The sequence below is a fragment of the Callospermophilus lateralis genome, unplaced genomic scaffold (genome assembly GCF_048772815.1).
Source record: "Callospermophilus lateralis isolate mCalLat2 unplaced genomic scaffold, mCalLat2.hap1 Scaffold_3076, whole genome shotgun sequence".
NCBI classification, from domain to species: domain Eukaryota; kingdom Metazoa; phylum Chordata; class Mammalia; order Rodentia; family Sciuridae; genus Callospermophilus; species Callospermophilus lateralis.
The window spans coordinates 52,501-74,610 of record NW_027513699.1 but is presented as its reverse complement, the minus strand read 5'-3'; the positions used below and the strand labels follow the sequence as shown (position 1 = coordinate 74,610).

At 38.9% G+C, this 22,110-nt stretch overlaps 1 long non-coding RNA gene across 2 annotated transcripts in view; it reads right to left on the bottom strand.

Annotated features, from left to right (window-relative positions):
• Nucleotides 1-6,318: 6,318 nt before the first annotated feature.
• LOC143640463 (uncharacterized) overlaps nucleotides 6,319-22,110 on the bottom strand; it is a 17,119-nt gene continuing 1,327 nt past the window's right edge. The window contains exons 1-7 of one of the 2 annotated variants that reach the window (XR_013154933.1): nucleotides 21,575-21,623; nucleotides 20,287-20,385; nucleotides 17,568-17,649; nucleotides 16,429-16,525; nucleotides 14,686-14,756; nucleotides 6,905-7,011; nucleotides 6,319-6,454 (exon numbers count right to left, since the gene is read on the bottom strand). This is a non-coding gene — a long non-coding RNA (uncharacterized LOC143640463). Of the gene's footprint in view, nucleotides 6,455-6,904; nucleotides 7,012-14,685; nucleotides 14,757-16,428; nucleotides 16,526-17,567; nucleotides 17,650-20,286; nucleotides 20,386-21,574; nucleotides 21,624-22,110 lie in introns of those variants that run through there. The other variant, XR_013154932.1, reaches the window with a different exon arrangement.

Here is a 22,110-nt window from a genome sequence, read left to right as displayed (position 1 = left end):
TGTTTCCACATTAGGAGTCATCCTAGGTGCTCAATGTGAATCCTGAATACTCTCTTCTGTCAGTGCCCAACCCTGTAAAGGGTGTCTATTAAGAGGGGATTGTGACACACCCTGAGTAGAGTTCCTCCACAGGGCAACAGAAAATAGGGTGTTGGAGCAAGTTTATGGAGATGGATCCAGTGTGCACATGTGAAGGAGGAGATGGTGAAGGATGGGCCTGAGTTATAAAGGAGATGGAAGGCCATTAGGACAAAGTTAAGGAGCAGGAGGAGGGAGAGCAGAGAATGGGCAAACATAGTCACTCAGGACAATAATTATTCCTCAACATGTCAACACATGCCTCCATGTTGGTGGTCAATTGTGCACCAGAGAAAATGAAGGTGTTTGCAGAGCACACATGCACAGGAATGTTCACAGCAGCCTATTATGTAATGCTCTGTTATGGGTCAGGCTATATGGGCAATGATCAAACAGACTTCATTTTACCCTGAGACTACATATCCTGTAAGAAATACTTCTCCCATGGGAAAGCCCTGCCTCTGTACTCATTAATATTTACCTAGCATAACTTACTTTTCAACACAAAAATGACAATTCTTATACAAAGAAAAATTGTTCTTTTTTGTTCCCATTTTTCTTGTGCAATGTACCCTGACAGAGATTGTCTAGTAACCATCAGTAATCATTCTCTAACTTGTACTCAACTGGGGTCATTTTGACCCACTTCCCTTTTGCTTGCTTGCTGCTGTGGCAACATGGAATATCCCATTGCATTGTTTTATACACTTCTGAATTTAGCTTCTGTACCTCTGCTTGCTTGTAGCTACATCATCCTGGATGTGGGTTTTTGCCTTTAAATACCCTAAAATGTTGAAGCTCAAGGCTTTTTTCTGCAGAGAAAACTTGGTCCTGTAGAAAGCGGTCCCAGCCAGTCAGAATAAAGACTCTTCAGTTTGGACAAAACTGGGACTTAGTGTGTTTTCTAAGTGGCCTGCCCCACAACATAACCATCAACATGCAAATGTCATGCACAGATAAGTAACTGTCATCCATCCACAGGGACACAGGTGGCTCTGAGGCATCTGTCCCACTCTGGCAACAGCAAGTTTAAGTATGTTCTAATAATTAGATGGTTTCAGCAAGCAGACCATGTGATATGGGGGCTACTATCCTTTCCTCATGTTCCCTAATTCTGCCCTCCCTTAGCACCTGCCTTGGGTCCCCAGATCTTCAGCTCTATCCCAGGGACCTAATCCCATCACATTTTTCCACCCACCCCCTCTCTCTTCAACCCACAGCCTGTATTCCCAGTCTGGAGGCCTTGGTCATAATCTCTTTACAGAGGACCCCAGACCATTCCACCACAGTGTCTATTCTCTCTGTAGTCTCCTAGCTGTTCCCCCATCCTTGAAGTTTTGGTCTTCTCTCCAAAGAGGATCCCAGATTATCCCATCACACTGTTCACCCCATCTCTGCAGTCCCTCAAAGACCTTGGTCATCTCTGCTCCATCTCTAACAGTCCTTAGCTTTGATGTCATCAACAGCAGATTCTCAACTAGGTTGTTCAAGACCCTCCTAAGCCTGTTCAAAACTATAATTTGGAATATAAAATCAGGATCTTGATGCTGCTCAAATGCAGCAGATTTTATCTGAGAAATTAAATGCCAGGAAAAGGCTGCTGGGGCCAGGGTGATCTCAGGAGGAAGTAAGCCCTACACACCCTATGAAAGATGGGATGCCCATATCTGCCCTGATTTTGGGGGTGTTCTTTGAGTGCAAACTGCTGTTTTTGAAAGATGTAGGCTGGAGGAACTATTAGAATTTTCAGAAATCCCTGAGGAAAACTTTATCTGCATATTTCAAGATGGGAAGTCTATAAATCGGGAATATTTAATTTCATGTTCTGCAGAAATGCTTATCTGGGCCTATGGTTCTTGAGGTCTACATCTGGGGACCATGAATCAGGAGCTTGTGGTAGGAGCTCTGTCACAGCTCTACCCACCTCTGCCAGCTCATCACATGGGCCTGGACCCTTTTCCAGGCACACTCTGGTGATTGCTGCTGTAAAGTGGGTAAATCCTGTAAGCAAAGAAATTCCACAATCCGCTAGAGGGAGGAGGGAGCACATACAGCATGACATGGCCTCAAGTAGGGAGACAGACACAGCATCCAGCCCAGCCAGCCTAGGCCACTTGAGCCAAGTTCATCACCCGTGTGCCCCAGCCTCTCTCTCTATGCCCTGGTCTCCAACTAAGGAAGGAGAGAACTGAGCAGGAGAGATGACCCCACTGCCTGAGGGAATGACAGCACCTGGCAGCCAGTTGCCTTGAAATTGTGCTTTTTCTAGGAGATCTCTGTTGGAAATTCTATATGCCTGGGGATTGTGGTTCTGTAGATTATGACTTGGGGTCATCTGGCATTAGTGGTTGTGGTTGAGTGGGACAGGTTTTGCTGGTTCTAATGGCTCATCAACCGGTGGGTTTTAGGATAATGACCAAACCTGAGGGCAACAGCAGACATTCTTGTTTTGATCCTGCAGAAAAGAGGCTTTATCTCATTTACCCAAATCTCCAGTGAGAAAGAGGTTCATTGATCAGTTGTCCCCTGTGCAGAGATTGGCTGAGGTGCATCATCCCTACTCACTACATGGTAAGAGCCTCCAGGACCCTTCTTCTCATCAGGTCAGTGACCTCCCTTCTGTCACCCTGGCTCTTGACCACTTGAATTGAGCTTGCCCCAAAGCAACACTTCCTGTGGTCCACCCTGACCCTGATTATAAGCACTTCACTCGCTTCATACCTCAATGTCACCCTCAATCTCTCCTAGCAGCACAGTGGGCACCTGCCCCCAGGTTCCCTCAGTCCTTTTTCACCCTTCACTCTCCTTACACCCCAGTGCTAGAGGGCATCCAATGCTTCAAGGATTCCCCACAATCAGCAGGCACATCACAGATTACCTTACCCACAACCTGAAGTGGCAGATGCTGCCAGGATCCCATGTAGAAATCAGCAAAGGACAAATATTAACTGACCCCTAGCCCTTGCACTAATTCTAGCTCTAATCCTATCTGCTCAGAATCCTCGGGGTACCAGGAATTAGGCATTCATCTTTACGTGACTACTAGGAAAGATATGTGAGAAAAACTCAGAATTATATCAACCATGATGCCAAGGGGCAGAAGATGTCAGAGTCCTCCTCTCATAGTGAGTGGGCTAATCATAGGACTACATTACCTACAACTCTAATTAGGAAAAAACCACCAGGATCCCTAGCAGATAATCAGCAAAATGCTAAACATTGGAGGATATATTTAATTCCAGTGGCTTGGGAGACTGAGGTTGAAGGATTACAAATTCAAAGCTGGCCTTAGCAATTTAGTGAGGCCCTAAGCAACTTAACAATAAAAAATAAAAAGTTTGGAGATATGGCTCAGTGCTTAAGAATCCTGGGTTCAATCCCTAGTACCAAAACAAACACTGAACCTACCATAACCCTAATCCTGACCCTAACAATACTCAGAATCCTCATGGCACCAGGATATATGACTTTCAGTTTCCATGGGATTCCTGACAGAGGTGAGAGGGCAAAATTTACAATAAAATTATCCATAATTGTTGCATTTGTCATGACTAAAACACTTAGGGTCACTCCAGGTAAACTGAACTGGGCTACATGAAATAATCACACAAGAGACAGAGATACCTTTTTCTTTGGGTCCTGTGAAGGCTCCTCTGACCTAGGGGTTTGTGGAAAGAGAGAGAGAGCAGTGCTGAACCCTTTTATTGGGGAGAAGCCATTCAAATTAGGAGAAGGGGTCAGGTTTCAAGGAGTTGAGTCTAGCTTCATGATCTGCTATCAGCAGGTTAACTGACAGCTAAGAAGGCCATGCTCAAAGGCAGAGCAAGAGAAGGGGACACCCAAAGGGAGTTTCCATGGAAAATTCTATCCCAAACAGGGCAAAGGAGTAGTGTTACAAAAGAATAGGTAAGTGTAGCTCAACCTCAGAGGTATGCCTACTCAGAAGACTGGCCTTGCTATCTGAGTGGGGGAAAAGACCGAGTCATGAGTCATGGAACTACCACACCTGACTGGAAGGCATGGTGGCTCAATGTGGCTCTCCACATATTCCCCCTTCTTTATATTTAAAAACAACTGGGGAATTATATCTTTTAGTCACTGGATTCTTGGTCCAAGGTCATCATGATCTATTATTGAAACACAAAAGGAATTGGTAGAAAACATATTATCTCAATGACACACCATGTAGAATGTTTCAACATATTTAGGGTTAAAGTCACTTAATTAACTTTGGAAGAACCAGGTTATTATTATTATTTTGCCAAACACACATCAGAAGTTTCTTAACCTTTTCCCAATTTTATTGAGAAGCATTCTGTTTGGCCATAGTAATATAGACATTTTTATTTGGCATGGCATTTAGGCCTTTTCACAAAGTGTAGAGCAGAGAGATCATTCACAATATTTATTACAGCAGCTTCTTAGAGCATTGTAACTTAGTTTCAATCCTTCCATCAGCACTTATCTGACTATGAAGGATCTTGGAAATAATTTAAGTCAAATATTAAGATAAGCCATATGTTATATGTTATAAGTTTTAAGATATAGCTGCAAGAAATATTGTAGAAGCAAGGAATGATATTTGAAGTAGTAACTTCGAGGATTGTGAGATTAAGAGCTTGCCTAGGTCTGGTTAATTGGCATGCACCTGTTTCAAAGCCTGAACATTAACTTCAGCATACAATGGATCTGAAATATTAGCTGGCAATAACAAGTGATACAATAATATAAGTTGGATTTTTCATTCTTCCTCTTAATTCTCACATTTAAGAAGTTTATTAAGTCTGTCAGTAATATAAATATTCTGAAGATAAGAGTCAAACATTAAAACACCTTTTTGGATGCCATCTCACCAAGAGTTTAAAGTTTCTAGGAGTTGTGACATCCTCATGCAATTGTTCTTGTCCATTGTAGGAGACCAGCCTAAAATATACCCATCATTTCTAGATATCTTGTGTTGTACTGACAAGACCTGCACAATCCATCCACTTAGAAAAGGTACCAACTTCTATTGTAGAAATATTAAGGCAATAATACATTGGTGGTTATTCTATGTAAATAACTGGCCTGAATAGGAAAAATCTATTTTAATATTTTTTTGACAACTGTCTAGATAAGTAAATATAGTCTTAATCTTAGGGACCAGCATGATTGGATGGTTTAGGTTTCTTATATGCTGTCTTTTTCTCAAAAGATACTTCCAGACAGCCTGTAACCATAGGATTAACATATAGTATAGCTGACCACTACAGTCAGTTCAATTAACCTAGTTTCATTGGTGGACTTTCCAGTCCACACTGCAATATACATTAAAAATTGACCTGAGAAATGGGTCCATAGAAGTCTCTTCATAATTTATACTGACCTGATAAGCTCATGAATCTACATGGCTATAAACTCTACAGCTGAAAATTTACCTTCCTGTGCCAGGTTTCTTAGTCATTGTCATGATGACAGGTTTCAACTTTATCATTTGAAATCTAATTAATTTATAGAATCATGTTCAGTAATAGTAAGACTCTCAGTATCACAATTTAAGAAAATTTTGAAATATTTGTAAGATGCAGTGTGTTCCTGTGGAGTTCTGTTTTCCCCCTTTTCTTTATTTAATAAAATTGATTAAAATCCTGGTGTAAATACTAAAATATTAATATATGAATCTGGATCTCTTGGAAATCTCCCTGAATTTATTTTGGTCTATATTAAGTTTGAGAGATTTTCTTTGATTATAGTTTCTGGTAGGCAAAATTTTAAGGCCTTCTCTTAAGAGTAATTGAGGCTAGATATGAAAATGAGATATCTTTTATTGATTATTGTAATTTTCCAATATATAGACTAGTTAATTTATTCTAACAATTTAGAAAGAACCATCAATCTCTTTCTGAGACAAGTCTTAAAATATCTCTATGTTTCAGAATATTATCCTTTAATTAGATGTCTTTTAGAAAATATGATTAAGGTTACTTCCCAGTGTAGAGAGTAATATATAAATCTTACCATATTTTTTATGGATAATAGGTCCAGTCCGAGAAATTATAAAATACCAATGAATTTACAACAAGGTTTGTAACCTTTATTGCTCAAAACTAAAATACGACTTTTATTTGGAAAACCTCAGTCCTAATAAAATGTTCTCCCAAATCTCATAATCATCCAACAAACAATGTAATATGTAAGAATCAGCAGTGTCTTTGAATCAATCAAATTTAGTAACCAAGGAGAATTGTCAAAATTGGGATCTAAGTTAGCAGCTTAATATATTTATTGTGTGGGCTGGGGATGTGGCTCAAGCGGTAGCTCGCTCACCTGGCATGCGTGTGGCCCGGGTTCAATTCTCAGCACCACATACAAACAAAGATGTTGTATCCACCGAAAACTAAAAAAAAAATATTAAAAAATTCTCTCTCACTCTCTCTTTAAAAAAAAAAAAAAAAAATATATATATATATATATATATATATATATATATATATATTTAGTGTGTAAATAAGGATATGAATTTATTTAAAAAATTAATCCTTGCCTTAAACAGTAGAAATCATTAGGCAATAAAGACCTTCCTTAAAGAAAATAAACTTAACATTTTAATATGTCTTTATTATGTCCAAATATGGACAAAATCTTAGCTCACATCAGCATAGTAAAATCAGGAAAATAGCCTGAAATATTCTTAAATTAATCAATTAAAATTTTTATAGTCAGTCCAGTACATATAAGTCTTTTTCTTAATTGTTTTAACTTTCTATATCATCTGTCTAGATAATGATATAAAAAATCTTTCTATTTAGAAAAATATCTTTATCATTAAAATCTAGAATAGAAAGACCTTGTTTTACCCAAAGATGATTTTTTTTTCTTCTGAGGACCTCCAATGTGCGCTTCCTCTCTCTGTTGAATCATCTTCTTTTCCTTTTAAAACTTTTCCTGGTTATACTTTGGAAACAAAACAAGTTATCGTACCTTGATAAGAAGAAATATCTTAATGAAAATTTAATTAAAGTACTTGCATATTTCTGTAGACACAATTATATCTGTTTATCATCTTATACAGTTTGTATAATAATATGAGATTACTTGATTGTTTGACCTCTTGAAAGCAAATATATACTCAAATACACTTATCTCAAATATCTGCAACTAAAAGGCAGAGCATCAGATTCATGCATGTATAAGAAATGTATAAATTATGAGTTTTCTATTGAAGAAAAACAATTAGATAAACATATATTAACCAAACAATTAGACATATATGCTAATTATTTTATAAGTTAACAACTATAGTTTATTTAAATACCTCAAAAATATATATTAAGAATAGGGGCAGAACTTATAATTGTATTAACTTTATGTAACCAAGTGGTTCTTAAGATATTTGGATCCATTCAATTTACTTTTTTTTTTTTTAAGGGTTTTTTTTTAATCTTATTTTTTTTTTTTTTTGGTGGGGTTCTTTTTTTTTGTCTTTTTTTGGAACTGGGGGTCGAACCCAGGGCTTTGCGAATGCAAGGCAGACGCTTTGCCACTGAGCTCCATCTCAGCCCTCAATTTACTTTTAATTAGGAGTGCACTCTTATATGTGACATCACATGATGTTGCTGAAATAAGATCTTTGTGTTTGCATTTATTCATTTCCTGCAATTATATAGTCAGGAATGAGAATAAGGATTTCTTGATTATCATAGGAACATTGCCAGCTTTTGTTCCTGTTACAAGCAAGTGCATCCTCATAACCTTCAAAATTAAAAGCAAAATATAAAAAAGCACATGTATTTTTATAATTGTTATATTACCTCTGCAATTTTTCTTAATAATACATCTATAAAGAAAAAATTAGGTTATTTAGCTTTGAAAATAAATTAGGCTCAGGGCTGCAACTTAGAAACCTGTGGGATTAGATTTTGCCTGAAAAAATATATTTTGTTAGCATTTACAGGCGGGCATTCTTAAAAATGCAGACTCTGTGTACTTTCAGTAGGACATCTGTGTGAAACAGGAAGTACAGGTTAGTGGCTGGAAGGCAGGACCAGAAGTTCTGAGTGATAGTGGAAGGACCAATGAGATGCCCATGAAAATACAGGAGGTGAAACCAGGAAGACCATTCCTCCAGCCAGGAGTCAATTACCATGGTGATGGAAACAGCATGGAGCTGGCTGCCCATTGTCAGGGCAAAGGCTCCTGGAGCTTCTAGCCAGTTGCATTCCATTTGATTTGTTTGTATTCCCCACACCCCCACACCCCCACACCCCATGCCTTGTCTCTGTGACCTGTGCTTGTAACTTGTGTTCTCCTGTCTTTTGTACTTTTCCTTGCAGCATGTGGGACTTTAAAAGTGAGTTTTAACAGCAGATGCCAGTGTCACTACCAGATCTTAAGGCAGTCTGTGTTTGGCACGTGGGTCAGATTGTTTAAGGGTTAAAACACTGCTGGCTGTGGGTTTAGTTACAGACCCCATAGGAAACCGCAGCTAAAGTCTTTTGTTCACAGCAGCTGAGTAACAGCCATTCTGATCCATAGGACAAGAATGTAGCAAAGAGGTTCAGTATAAAACTTCTGGGTATTCACAAAAACTAAAGAAAAATAAAATTCACTTCTCCACAGGTAAAGAATTCTTGTATCAAGTCTCATCAAAAAAAATTTTCCCCTTTTTCTCACTCTCCAAGTGCACACTTTTACTACATAAACCCCAAAACCCTTTACCTAATATTTCAAAATATAAAGATTCACAAAAACAATCCAAAAAAGTCAACAGAAGTACTTTTCTCATGGGAGAGGACTGAACTTTACAACATAACTCATTAATCATCTTAATAATTTTTTTTTACATTTATTTAGGGTCTCTAGAATTGCAAAAATAATTTTTTTATATATCTAAAGACAAAATATTCCCAAACATTAAAAAAGGTTAACATCACAGATTTTTATTCTGTCTAATTCACTTACTTTCTACAATTCAGCCCACAATACTCTCAAATCCTAAGTGTGCTTAACTTTTGGAGAGAAATTCCAATCCCACTAAATTTCTAAAATTAACCTTGGAGTCCCTGCACAGGCCACCAATTGTTGCATTTCTCATGACTAAAACACTTAGGGTCACTCCAGGTGAACTGAACTAGGCTGCATGAAATAATCACACAGAGACAGAGATACCTTTTTCTTTGGGGCCTGTGAAGACTCCTCTGACCTTAAGTTATAGGTCATTGTATAGATATTATATTGACATTAAAGCCCACAGGTCAACTATTATATCACTATTAGAGGTCACTATAAATATTAATATAAGACCACAAGAAAGCTATTATATGAGTTTAAGGTGTTATTGTATAAATTTTACATTCATAATAAAGGCCACATTGCAGCTATTACATTACTTTTAGATGCTATTTTATGGATGCCTATTAGTAATAAAGGCCATAGGAAAACCACTAGGTCAGTTTTACATGCTACTAATTATGTTTACTATAATAGTATTAAAGGAGACAGAGCATTTATTATATTTATTTTAGATACTATAATGTAGATATTAATAGTAAAAGTGTCACATCACCTATTATTTAATTTTTGATGGTATTGTATGGATAACAAAAGTATTAAAGACAACAGGCTGATATTATATTCATTTTTGATGGTATAGTAAAGATATCATATTAGTATTTTAGGCCATCAGGCAACTAATATATTATATGTTATAGTATATCTTATTAGTATTAGAGATCATAAGATAGATATTACATTAGTGTTAGATGCCATAATGTGAATATTATACCAATAATAAAAGCCATGGGAAGCCTATTATATTAGTTTTACATGCTGTAGTGAGAAATTATTAATATTAAATCCACAGGGGTTAACATATTTTCAATTATATTATACAGATAATATATCAGTATTAAAGGTCACCATGCAGCAATAACATCAGTTTTATAAGCCAGTGCATGGGTAAAATATCAAAGGCCTCAGGGAAGCTATTGTATCAGGGTTGTTGTTTAGATATTATATATCCCCCAAAAGCTTGTATGTGAGACAATGCAGGAAAGTTTAGAGGTGAAATGATTGGGCTATGAGAGCTTTAACCTAATCAGTACATTAATCCCTGACACAGAATAACTGGGCTATAACTAGGCAATAGAGTGTGGTGGGTGAAGTGGGTTCCTGGAAGGTGCCTTTGGGGTATATATTTTGTCCTAGTTGAGCAGAGTTCTCCTTCTCCCTCCTTCCATATGTGTGTGTGTGTGTGTGTGTGTGTGTGTGTGTGTGTGTGCGTGTGTGTGTGTATACTGTGTGTGTGTGTGTGTGTGTGTGTGTGTGTGTATGTGTCCCTTCCTCTGCCTCTGCCTCTGCCTCTCTCCTTCTTGGTGCAATGTCCTGAATCATTTCCCTCCACCAGACCTTCAAACACTTCTGCCATAATGTTCTGTCTCATTGCAGGTCCTGAGGAAGAAACCAGCTATCTATGGACTGAGGACTCTAAAACTGTTAGCCCCAAAATAAACTTTTCTCCTTAAAATTGTTCTTGTCATGTCTTTTGGTCACAAATTAAAAAACAGACTAAAACATAAATTGATAGCAAAAGTGGGATCATGGCTGTTACTAACTCGACCAAGTGGTTCAGAAGCCTTTGGAACATTTTGGAACATGCAGGAGGAATTTCAATAATTTTAGTGATGCAAGCTGGAAAAGCTTTAAAATATTATAAGCAAAGCTTAATGGGTGATTCTTGTGGTAGCTTAGAAAATCAAAATGCTGATAGGACTGCAGGCATTAAAGACAGTGCTCATGAGATTTCAAAGAAGGAGGACTCTTAGAATTGTATTAGAGGCCATTCATGTTATCTTGTGGCTAAGAAGTTGTCTATATTTTGCCCATGTCTTCATGCTTTCTGTGAGGCTGAAGTTAACAGATGGTGGACTTTTTAATCTGGCAGAGAAAAACCTATGCTGCATAGCCTTTAGGCAATAGCATGGATATTGGTGGCATATTTTAGCCCAGTTTATTGTAATAATCAGGAGCAGAAAATAGAGAAGAAATTTTGAAAAGTTTGCAGTTTTGCCAGAAAATGGACAGTAAAAATGGAGTTAAAAAAAGTTGTGGTTGTCATTATATATTATGACCACTAAAAAGATGTTGCTAAAAACTTTGAATAGAGAAAGTTGGAGAAATGGCTTGAGGACATCCCAGGAATTGGCAGGACCACACCCACCACAAGCTCAAGGGTGTAAAAAAAAATATTCCTTTGAGAAGAGAGCATTGTTGCACCCTGCCTACACACACACACACACCTAGGAAGTTGTTTCACTGTGCTCAGTCACCTAGGCACTCAGAGACTGCTGCAGCAAGGATCCCTGGAAGATTGGCTACTGCTTGAAATGGCAGTAGACCTTGATGTCAACTATGTGGTCTTGGGGCTTTGCAGGAATGCAGGATGCTGGAGTTAGGGGGTCATGGAAGTTTCCACCAAAGTTTCAAAGGAAGGCCTAGGAGACCAGAAAAAGTGCTGCAGAATCCAAGTCCCTGTGTGTTACCCCTGATAGGGCAATGTGTGGAGATGCAAGGAGAAAGACAAAGCTGCAAAGGAGAATCTAAAAGATTAAAAAATGCCAGTAATGTGGAACATCTGCCAAGAAAAGTAATGGAGCAAAAACAAGTCGACAAGGAGGCCATGTGGGCTGCAACCAGCAAAGTCACAGGGGCAGAGCAGCTCTTTGGAGAGAACATCATGATGCCATGCCCCAGATGCTGGATATGAAGCTACAGGATTTATTTTCCCTGATGGATTTTGGTCTTGCTTGGGTCCCATCCCTCCTTTCTCTGTCCCTATTCCTCCTTGTGAAATGAAAATATTTACTCTGCACCTTTACATATTGGATACATGTAACTTGCTTTTGCTTTTTACAACAGCTCACACTTGCAGTTTGCCTGAGTCTCAGTGGGAGACTTTGGACTTTGACTTTTGAGCAATACTTGACCTGTTAAGACTATGGGGACTCTTTTAAATGAACTCAATGTATCTTTCAGTTTGAGATGGGTATAGGCTTTTATGGGCCAAAGGCAGACTATTAAGGTTTAGATATTAGGTGTCCCCCAAAAGGTCATGTGTGAAACAATAAAAGTTAAAGGTGAAATGATTGGGTTATGAGAACCTTAAGCTAATTAGTGTGTTAATCACTGATAGTAATTAACTGGATGTTTTCAGCAGATGGGTAGGGCATATGTTTGGGGGTACATATTTTGTCCTTGTTGAGTAGAGCTCTCTCTCTCTCTCTCTCTCTCTCTCTCTCTCTCTCTCTCTGCTTCTTGGTGTAATGTTCTGAGCCACTTTCCTCCACCACACACTTCTGCCATGAGGTTTTGCCTCATCCCAGGCTCCAAGGAATGGAGCCAGATATCTATTAACTGACACCTCTGAAACTATGAGACCCCTGCCAAAATTTTACTTTTTAAATTGTTCTTGTCATGTCTTTTGGTCACAGCAATGAAAAACCAACTAAAGCAATCAGATTTATATGCTATATTATTAATATCATAATATTGTTGAAGGCCACAGTGAAACTATTTTATCACTGTTAGATTTAATAATGTGGACAATACATTAATATTAAAGGGCACAGGAGAGCTCTCACATCAGTTTTGTGTGCTCTTATAATGGTTCTGTGTTTGAGATTGAGGTCTCTGATAGCTTCATGACTGTGACAGGTTTGGTGGCTAGGGATGTTTCTTGTGCAAACGTACAGAATGCCCAGCTTCTAGGAAAACTCTTGTGCAAAGACATTGGATGCCTAGCTGCTGTAGCAATGTCCTGAATGAGGAGACTCTGGGCTAGAGTCTTATCAGCCTCAACCTTCATCTCAGGCACACAGCTCCTGGGAATAAAGGAGCTTGCTTGCCAGATAACTATAATGTTTCACCAAGCTCTGGTGCTCCTGGACCTGCCTACCTAACTTCAGACAATGGACTTTCTTAAAAGCTGCACAAAGTTTCTAACATTGCATATTGTAGAATAAGCAACCTTACTGATACAATAAACAGTGATGTAGTTATGGCACTAATAACCTAATGTAACCTATTGGTATAAGAAAACATGGCTGCTTGGACAAGAAGCCATCTTTCCTGCTTCTGCATCTTGTGTCTGTATATCTTTATTTTCTTTACATGCTCTAGCATAGATATAATGTCCCAGCTATGATGTCCCAGCCTAGCTGGCTGCTAGGGCTCAGCTCAGGACACTGTATTTCAGAGGTGCATGTACACCCTCTCCTTATGTTCCTGAAAAATGAACAAATTTTAGGGCTGGGGTTGTGGCTCATTGGTAAAGCACTTGCCTAGCATGTGCAGGGCCCTGGGCTCGATCCTTAGCACCACATATAAATAAATAAATAAAGGTATTGTCCAACTACAACTAAAAAATAAATATTTTTTATAAATGGACAAATTTCAGTACTGTATCCAGATTATTCAAGGCCATGATTTTGGATTTCAAACTAAAATAAAACACATTACTCATGATTTTTCAAAAATGATGATTGAACAGGTTTTGAGAAACTATATTGAGTAAAATAAATGTAGTAGACACAAACTGAAACTCTTACAAAAATTAATTCATAGTAGTTCATGACTAAACTGTGGGAAAACTAAAAAATTCTACAAGGAAACAGAAGAAAATCTATGTAACCTTAGATGTAATAATGAAGGGGTGTGTGTGTGCACTCTAGTACTGGAGATTTAACACAGGGCCTCACACATGCTAGAAATGTTCTCTAATACCGAGTTACTTCCCCAGCTCTTGGTGATGAGTTTCAACTCACAATACCAAAAGCCAGTTGACAGAAGAAAAATAATGATAATGTGGACTATATAAAATTAAATTTTTACCAAGTACAGTATTGAATGACTATAATCTCAATTACTGAAAATGTGGGGGTGGGGGGATAGCAAATTCGAGATCAAACTGGGAAATTGAAAAGGGGATGGGATATGGCTCAGTGGTAAAGCACTTGCCTAGTTTGTGTGAGGCCCTGGGTTCAATCCCTAGCACTACACATTCAAAAGTTAGATTTTCTACTTGTGAAAGTGAAAACAAAAAGATAAGCCACAGGCTGGGATAAATTATTTACAGAAACACTTCTTAAAAGAAAGCTGTACTCGAAATACACAAAGAATTCTTAAAAACCAACAACTAAAATCTTAATTAAAATGAGTAAATATCTGAACAGATATATGACCAAAGAAAATAAAAAGATGGTAAATAGTTATACAAAATAATGCTCAGCATAGCATATCATTAGGGAATAACAAATTAAAAAAATATTGAGGTAGCATGACACAACTATTAGAACTACTAAACTCTTAGAAATGGCAGTACATGAACAGCTATAGTATGTGGGACCCCAGGACTCTCAGACATTGTTGGGAGAACATGTGGCACAGCCAATTTGGAAAATAATGTGCCCTTTCTTCTCAAAGCAAAACAAGTCTAATCCATAACCTGACAAAACTAGCAGGAATTATGCATAGTTGCTCTATTGATGCTCATCAAATAATAAGTCAGAAAGTCCTTCCATAGCTAAATGTAAAAATGAATGAACTATCAACCTAGACACAGATGCATCCTACCTGATATGCTGCTAGTCAAATAAGCCAGTCTGAAGAGGCTACATGCTGCCTGGTCCACTTTATATGACACTCTAGAAAAGACAAAATTAAAGTCAGATGAGGAGATGTGCAGGATAAGGCCAACAGGATACCCAGGCAGCACCTTCCACTCAAATGGAGTTGGGGAGCACCACCCTCCCTAAACCTGGATTGTTCAGCAAGTCAGAAATTCCCTGAACCACTTATTACAGAGACTTCTGTGGAGACTTAATCCTGTAGGCATGATGGATTATTAATCTCTAGTTATTTCCCAGAGGATGGGTGGGGTACTGAAAGTTCCAAGCTTTTAGTCATCATTTGGTCTCTCTCATGACCAACTTCCTAGGGCCAGCCAAGAGTCCTATTAGAGCAAAAGAATCTCCTGCCACCCAGGAGATTCTGTAGGATTTGGGAGTGCTGTTCAAGAAAACAATGTCAAAGAACCAATGTTATAACAAAAGATGCTTCAAAGACCTCTATCACTCAGGAAATATGAGGATTTTAGGAGTGCTGCACCAGGAAATGGGGGCAGAGGTCAAATGTATATCTCTTACTTTGTCATAACCTGTAATTTGGAACAGATATGAATTAATTGTCATAATGCAACAATAAATTAATTTCATAGCAGAAACTAGGAGCTAGATTTCCCACTGATGGGGTGAGAAATTACAGATAGGCAAGGGATGAAGGCAGAGTGATCTGTCATAATGGATTATGACTGATTATTATAATGATTGTCACTGATTACAGATGAATGTAAACTTACATCTAGCTTAATATATACCCAGATGGTTCCCCATAAACATAGTTATAACTAGGAGGTATGTAAAGATTAGAACAAACACACTTTGCATTGTCAGTTGTGAGGGTCAAGATGCAATAAGCATCTTCAGCTGCTAGGTAAAAAAAAATTAATATCATTCTCAAATCACAGGAGCCAGGACTCTTTGAATAAATAGCTGATATTAGGACTAAGACAGTAAATATATGTCAGAGTAATTTTTTTTAAAAGAGAGAGTGAGAGAGGAGAGAGGGAAAGAGAGAATTTTTTAATATTTATTTTTTAGTTATTGGCGGACACAACATCTTTGTCTGCACATGGTGCTGAGAATCGAACCCGGGCCGCACGCATGCCAGGTGAGCACGCTACCACTTGAGCCACATCCCCAGCCCTATGTCAGAGTAATTTTTAAATATGAAAAAAGAAAGAACTTTAAGACAAAAAATCAAAAGAGCTTCCAAAGGAAAGAATTCCCAATGGCTAAAGCAGGAATCAAGTGAGTAATGAGATACTATGGAAAAAAAGGATAACAAAAAACAGCCTAATGTCTATCCAGATGATCACACTGTCATAAATAAATAACCAAATAGACAAACAAATGGGGTTGACTAGAAACCACTTGTGAAGAAGAATTCCAGGTAATTGAAGCAGACATTCAGTCATCAAAGAGATGGGGCTAACTCCCTGCCTCTTCAGTGTGGGTTCTGCATAGTGGCTTCCTCCAAAAGAATACAATGTGGACATGAAGATAACAGTAACTCCACATAGAGAAACTTGAAAAGCACTAACTCACCTAGATGAGCACAGTCAGAACTAACATGACATTAACTTTGAGGACATGAGATGTCAGAGTAGCTCTCCACTTCTGTGACCTGACTCCCTCAGACCCATAGCCCCAGGCTAATATGAAAACACCCAAAGGAGAACAATCCAAAAAAAAGTACCTGACAGGTACTCCTCAACATTGTTAAGGACATCCGAACAAAGAAACTCAGAGAAACTGTAACCCCAAGAGGATTGTGTGGGGTCCTGGATAAGGTCCTGGAACAGAAAGAGGCAGAACTGAGAATCAAAATAAATAAATTAATTAATTAATTAAATAAATAAATATATTTGACTTCAGTTAACAGTAGCATACCAGTATTAGTTCTTTTTTTGGTGGGGAGGGGGAGTGGCTACTGGAGATTGAATTCAGGGGCGCTCAACCACTGAGCCACACCCCCAGCCCTATTTTGCATTTTATTTAGAGAAAGGGTTTCACTGAGTTGCTTAGCATCTTGCTGTTGCTAAGGCAGGCTTTGAATTCTGTCTCTCAGCCTTTCAAGCTGCTGGGATTACAGGTGTGTGCCACCATGCCTGGAAGTATTTTTTTCTTAATAACAAATGGTCTGTGATGTTAACACAAAACAACCTGACACCTAAGCCATAACAAGGGGAAAAAATGAGGTTGAGGCTATATAAAAATCTCTGTACTTTCTCTGCAATTTCTGGGTAAAAATAAAACTACTCTAAAATAAATCCTTAAGACATAGTTGTATTTTTTCCAAAAACATGCTTGCTTATTTATACAGTTGATTGCTGGTAACTGACATTCTTAACTAGTTCTGTATTCTATTATGAACATAAAAAATTATTATAACAAAAATTGAAGAATTAAATCTAATGTAATACTCAAAATTTAAGTGCCTCTTTTATAGGTTTTTATGTGGAAGCAAAAAGACATATGGAAAGTTGCTGTATTTTTATGCTGTCACTAGGTCCTTAGGTATGCCTCCTAAAAACTTGATCACTTTAAACTAGAGAAAAAAATAACATATTTTAGAGACTATTTCAACTCATGCCTGAATTTTTTCAAAGAGTGACTTTATACACACACACACACACACACACACACACATCTCTGTGTGTGTGTGTGTGTATTTCAATCCAATGGCAAATTGACTCACTAACTGGATCACTTGTCCCAAAGAATCAGTTTTTATTTTGTTTCTTTGCATATCCTTTAGCAGTAACAGAATTAAATATTTGCCACTGAGACAAATAGTCAAATAAAAGAAAAAGATAAACATGATTAACAACTTACAATGAGTGAAGCCTTGTAAGCAGAAGGTTTAAAAGACGCTAGCATCCATCTCCTCCATGATGCTGTGCAAGAAGTGGTGGAACTAGAGAAACACAGTGATAGCACAGTTCATGAGTGATACTATGTTGTGGAAAATACTTTACCTTTTAGAAATCACAAAGCATTATTGGATGCCCATACTCTTGAATGGTTTCAAATTCAGCTGAACTTTTCACTGATTTTGTTATCATGCTAGGTAGTCATGAAGCTAATGATAACTAAATAATCTATGGGGCTGAGGACGTAGCTCAGAGGAAGAGTGCTTTCAAGGCATGCAGGAGTCCCTGGGTTCAACCCCCAGCACCACAAAGGGAAAAAAAGAGAATTTGTGCTTTATTTGTATAATAACATAGAAAATGAATGTTCTCTGCTTCTAGCAAAACATTTGGGGCCTGAAACAAAGTTGAGACTATCAGAATCAAAATATTCTCCTTACAGTGGATTGCACAGCTAGATCATTACATTAAGCATATATCAAAACAAAAAAACTTTATTAACTCTTAAGAAATAAAAAAATGAACATAATAGAGCTTTAAAATTATTATATACATTGTAAGCATATGATGTTGACATCAGAATCCAGAAAGAAAAGCCAGATACTTTGACACATGCCTGTCATCCCAGCTACTTGTGTGGCTAAGGCAAGAGGATCACATATTTGGAGTCAACCTGGGCAATTTAGCAAGACCCTGTCTCAAAATAAAATTTTAAAAGGTCTGGGGATATAGGTAGCTTAGTGCTTACGTATCACATGCAAGGCCCTGGGTTCAATTCCCAATGCCAAAAAAATTCTCCAGGCCAGACATCGGATCACAGACAACCATGGCAGGTGTAGAACAGGGCAGAAGCCATTGTGTCAACCTCCCTATTTTGGTTTAAATAATTAAACCAAATCTGTACTTTGTTCATCTCAATTACTAACATGTTTAACCTCTGATTCTAGTAATTTAAATAACAATGTGTATGTATTTATGTACTTTGCTAATTAATCCAACAAATATGAAAGACATATATACAACTTTGTTCTGAAAGCTAACTTATAATCACAAGGGGACACCAACATTAGAGTAAAATGTAATCATGGCACTTCTCACGTGAAATTCCTTAAGTATTAAAAATACATAACCTCAAAATAATAAATTCAAATTTATGGATTCAAAGCATATTTTATAATGGCATATATTAAAATGATATTTTGAACAGAGGGTAAACACTTAATAGTTTTCTCCAACAATAATTCCTGACAAAATATAAAACATCATGCTCATAGGAAGGCACATCTCCTTGCTTACAAAGAATAAGGGAAGTTAATTTTCTGATTAATATACAACTTTAATAAGACATATAGATATTCTTTCTAAGTTTAACTAATAAAAAAAGAAAATGTCTACTTAAGAAGTTTATTTTTACTAAATGTCTCGAATAACAAAAAGTTAGCTACTGACTTGTCTCTCACATATTGTAATGATTTGAGTCCTGAGGAAACTCATCTACGGTGATATTGTGAATAGCATAACTGGCATTAAAAATATTACCATCTAGGGGCTGGGATTGTGGCTCAGTGGTAGAGTGCTCACCTAGCATGCACAAGGCACTGGGTTTGATTCTCAGCACCACATAAATGTAAAATAAAGATATTGTGTCCACCTAAAACTTAAAAATAAACAAACATTTAAAAAAATACCACCATCTTGTTTTATCTTCTAAAACTGATTTGAAATTTTTGCTTATAATACTTTTATCCAAATTTGGAAGCAGCACTGTGGTGTATGTGTGTATGTGCAAGTACATGATCTTTTTGAAGCATACCTCTAGATACATCTGACTCTTGAGTACTGTCAAAGGTGTGTGTGTGTGTGTGTGTGTGTGTGTGTGTGTGTGTGTATGTGTGAGTGAGTGTGTGCACAAGTATGCATGCATGTGGTGCTGGGATTCAACCCAGGGCCTCTCACATCCTAGGCAAAAGTGTTCTGCCACCCAGACACACATCTAGCTTCCAAAAACATCATAATAAGGAGAAATTAATTAAAATCACTTATCATGGGAATTTTCAAACAAGACAATTCTCTCAATCAAAAATAAAGTAAGTTAAAAATATATTTTTAAAATATGGGTAAAATAGAAGAAGTTCATAAGATTACAAATTCTGTAGAAAACTAGAAAGAGGAGAAATTAAAAGTTGAATAGGGGAAACTTACTGCATGGAACTGGAAAACTAGAGGACATGGCATTTCCTAGTCAATACAGAAAGTGCAATATGACTCTAAAATAAGGAGACTATAAATGCAGTAATTATCATAGAAAATCTAGAGATCTCCCACTGGAAAAGACACAGGAGTATCAGGGCTCACATCTGTTACCTGACCCCTAACAAATTCTGATTTTATTTTAAATGTTTACAATCTAGAGAAAAGAGAGATAATATTATTAAATTCATTTTATGGTATATCAAATCCTAATATGGTCAAGATATTTCACCCAATTCAGGATGCCAATGTCTGTACAACAGACACAATTGTGTGCACCATTAAAAACATACTGCTGGCCTGGGCCCATAGCTCAGTGGCAGATTGCCTGCCTAGCATGTGTGAGGCACTGGGTACAATCCTTAGCACCACATAAATAAAAAACAAATAAAATAAAGGCATACTGTCCACCTACAACAACAAAAGTTTCATACCACCAATTAGTGCACTGAGGCTCCGACCCAAGGCAGCTGCTTGACCTAACCTAGAATGGTCAGGGCCTGAAGGAGAGGGCAGGGTCTGTAGAAGGGTACCTGGAGGAGGATCAGAGGGACCACAGCTCAGAGCTCCTAAATCACCAGCCTTTTAACCCCACATCCCATCCAGGGGAAACTGAGGCTGAAGCTTTGTGGAGGCAGACTACCTGTTTGATCCACCACCTGCCACCACACTAAACACCAAGGTCTGCCCAGAATCCAGGAGCAAGTATATGATGCCTGTCTATCCTGAAACTTTTGAAGTATCTCCCTGAGGCTGGTCTGAGAAAAAGGCAGTTCTAGGTATCCCTACATACAAAACCTACAATGGGCCCCAAGCAGGTATCTCCTCAAGGTCAATCTGAGGAGAAGGCATCCCTATAGACACAACAAACATGGGTCCCCAACCCAGGAATCTACCTCAGGCTACTCTGAAGAGAGGGAGTACCCAGGCAACCATAGAGTGATAACTAATGAGGGTCCCCAGCCTGGTGTCTCCTTGTGTTGCTCTGAGAGGGAACCAGTAACATCCTAGAAATGTGGCCCATGAGGGTCCCCAGCCTGGCATCTGCCCCAGGCTGCTTTGAGGAGAGGGAACAACAGGTGTCCTTACAGATGTGGTTGAGAGGGTCCCCAGGCCTGGCATCTCCCTCCCTCAAGCTGCTCTGAGAAGAGGGAACCCTGGGGCACCCCTTGAGACATGGCCCACAGAATTGCAAGGCTGGAAATCACCAAGGCTGTTGAAAAGAAAAATCCTGAATGTCCCTAGAGATGTGGCCCATGAGGGTCCCCACACCTGGCATCTCCTCATGCTTCTCTGAGAAGAGGGAACCAGGAGCATGACTAGAGACATGGCCCAAGAGGGTTCCCAGGCCTGACATCTCCCCCAGGCTACTCTGATGAGTGGAAACCATGGGTGTCCCTAGAGACACGGCCCACCAGGATTCCAAGTCTGGTATCTCCTCTAGGCTGATCTGAGGAGAGAACCCCAGTTGTCCTTAGAAATGTGGCCAAGAGGGTCCCCAGGACTAGCATCTTGCTCAGGCTCCTCTGAGGATAGAAAACCCAGGGATCCCTAGAGATGTGGCCTACCAGTGTCCCCAGGCCTGTCATCTACCCCAGGCTGCTCTGGGAGAAAAGACCGGGGAGTAGCTAGAAACATGGCTATTGAGGGTTTCCCAGCCTGGTGTCTCCTTGAATTGCTCTTAGGAGAGGGGAGCTTTGCCCTCTCTGTGGAATGACCCACCATGTCTAGGAGTCAGGGTTCCTCTGCTCAGGTCTGAGGAGAAAACTCCCTCTTCAGCCTGAGGATGAGACAGCATCCAACATGGTGCCCAGGCCCCACTATCAGATACACCCAGCATGGGAAACCCAGAGAAGAGTGGGGCTGCCCCCTGGGAGGGGAGACATCCCCTGAGAATGGAGAAAACCTGATGGGAGGGGAGACACCCTTCTGGGAGAGGAAAAGCTCCCACTGAGGCGGGGGGGGGAGAGTCTAATGGGCTCCCTGGGGATTCTGTTTCTTCCTCCACCCCAGGAGTGACTGGGTGACACCTGTTCCCACTGCTGTCACTAGGTCTGGCTGTGCAGTGAGGCACCAGGAGGAGTGGGACCTCTAGAAAGCAGAAAAGGGAGTTCAGGAGCCACCTTCCTGCACCCCAGCTATCCTCCACCAGGTCAGGCCTGCTGCAGACAGGGGCCAGGAAGCCACATGGAGCCCTGCTCTTACATCCACGGGAAGTTAGATGGGAGATGAGAGAACCTCTGACCGCCCAGTCTCGA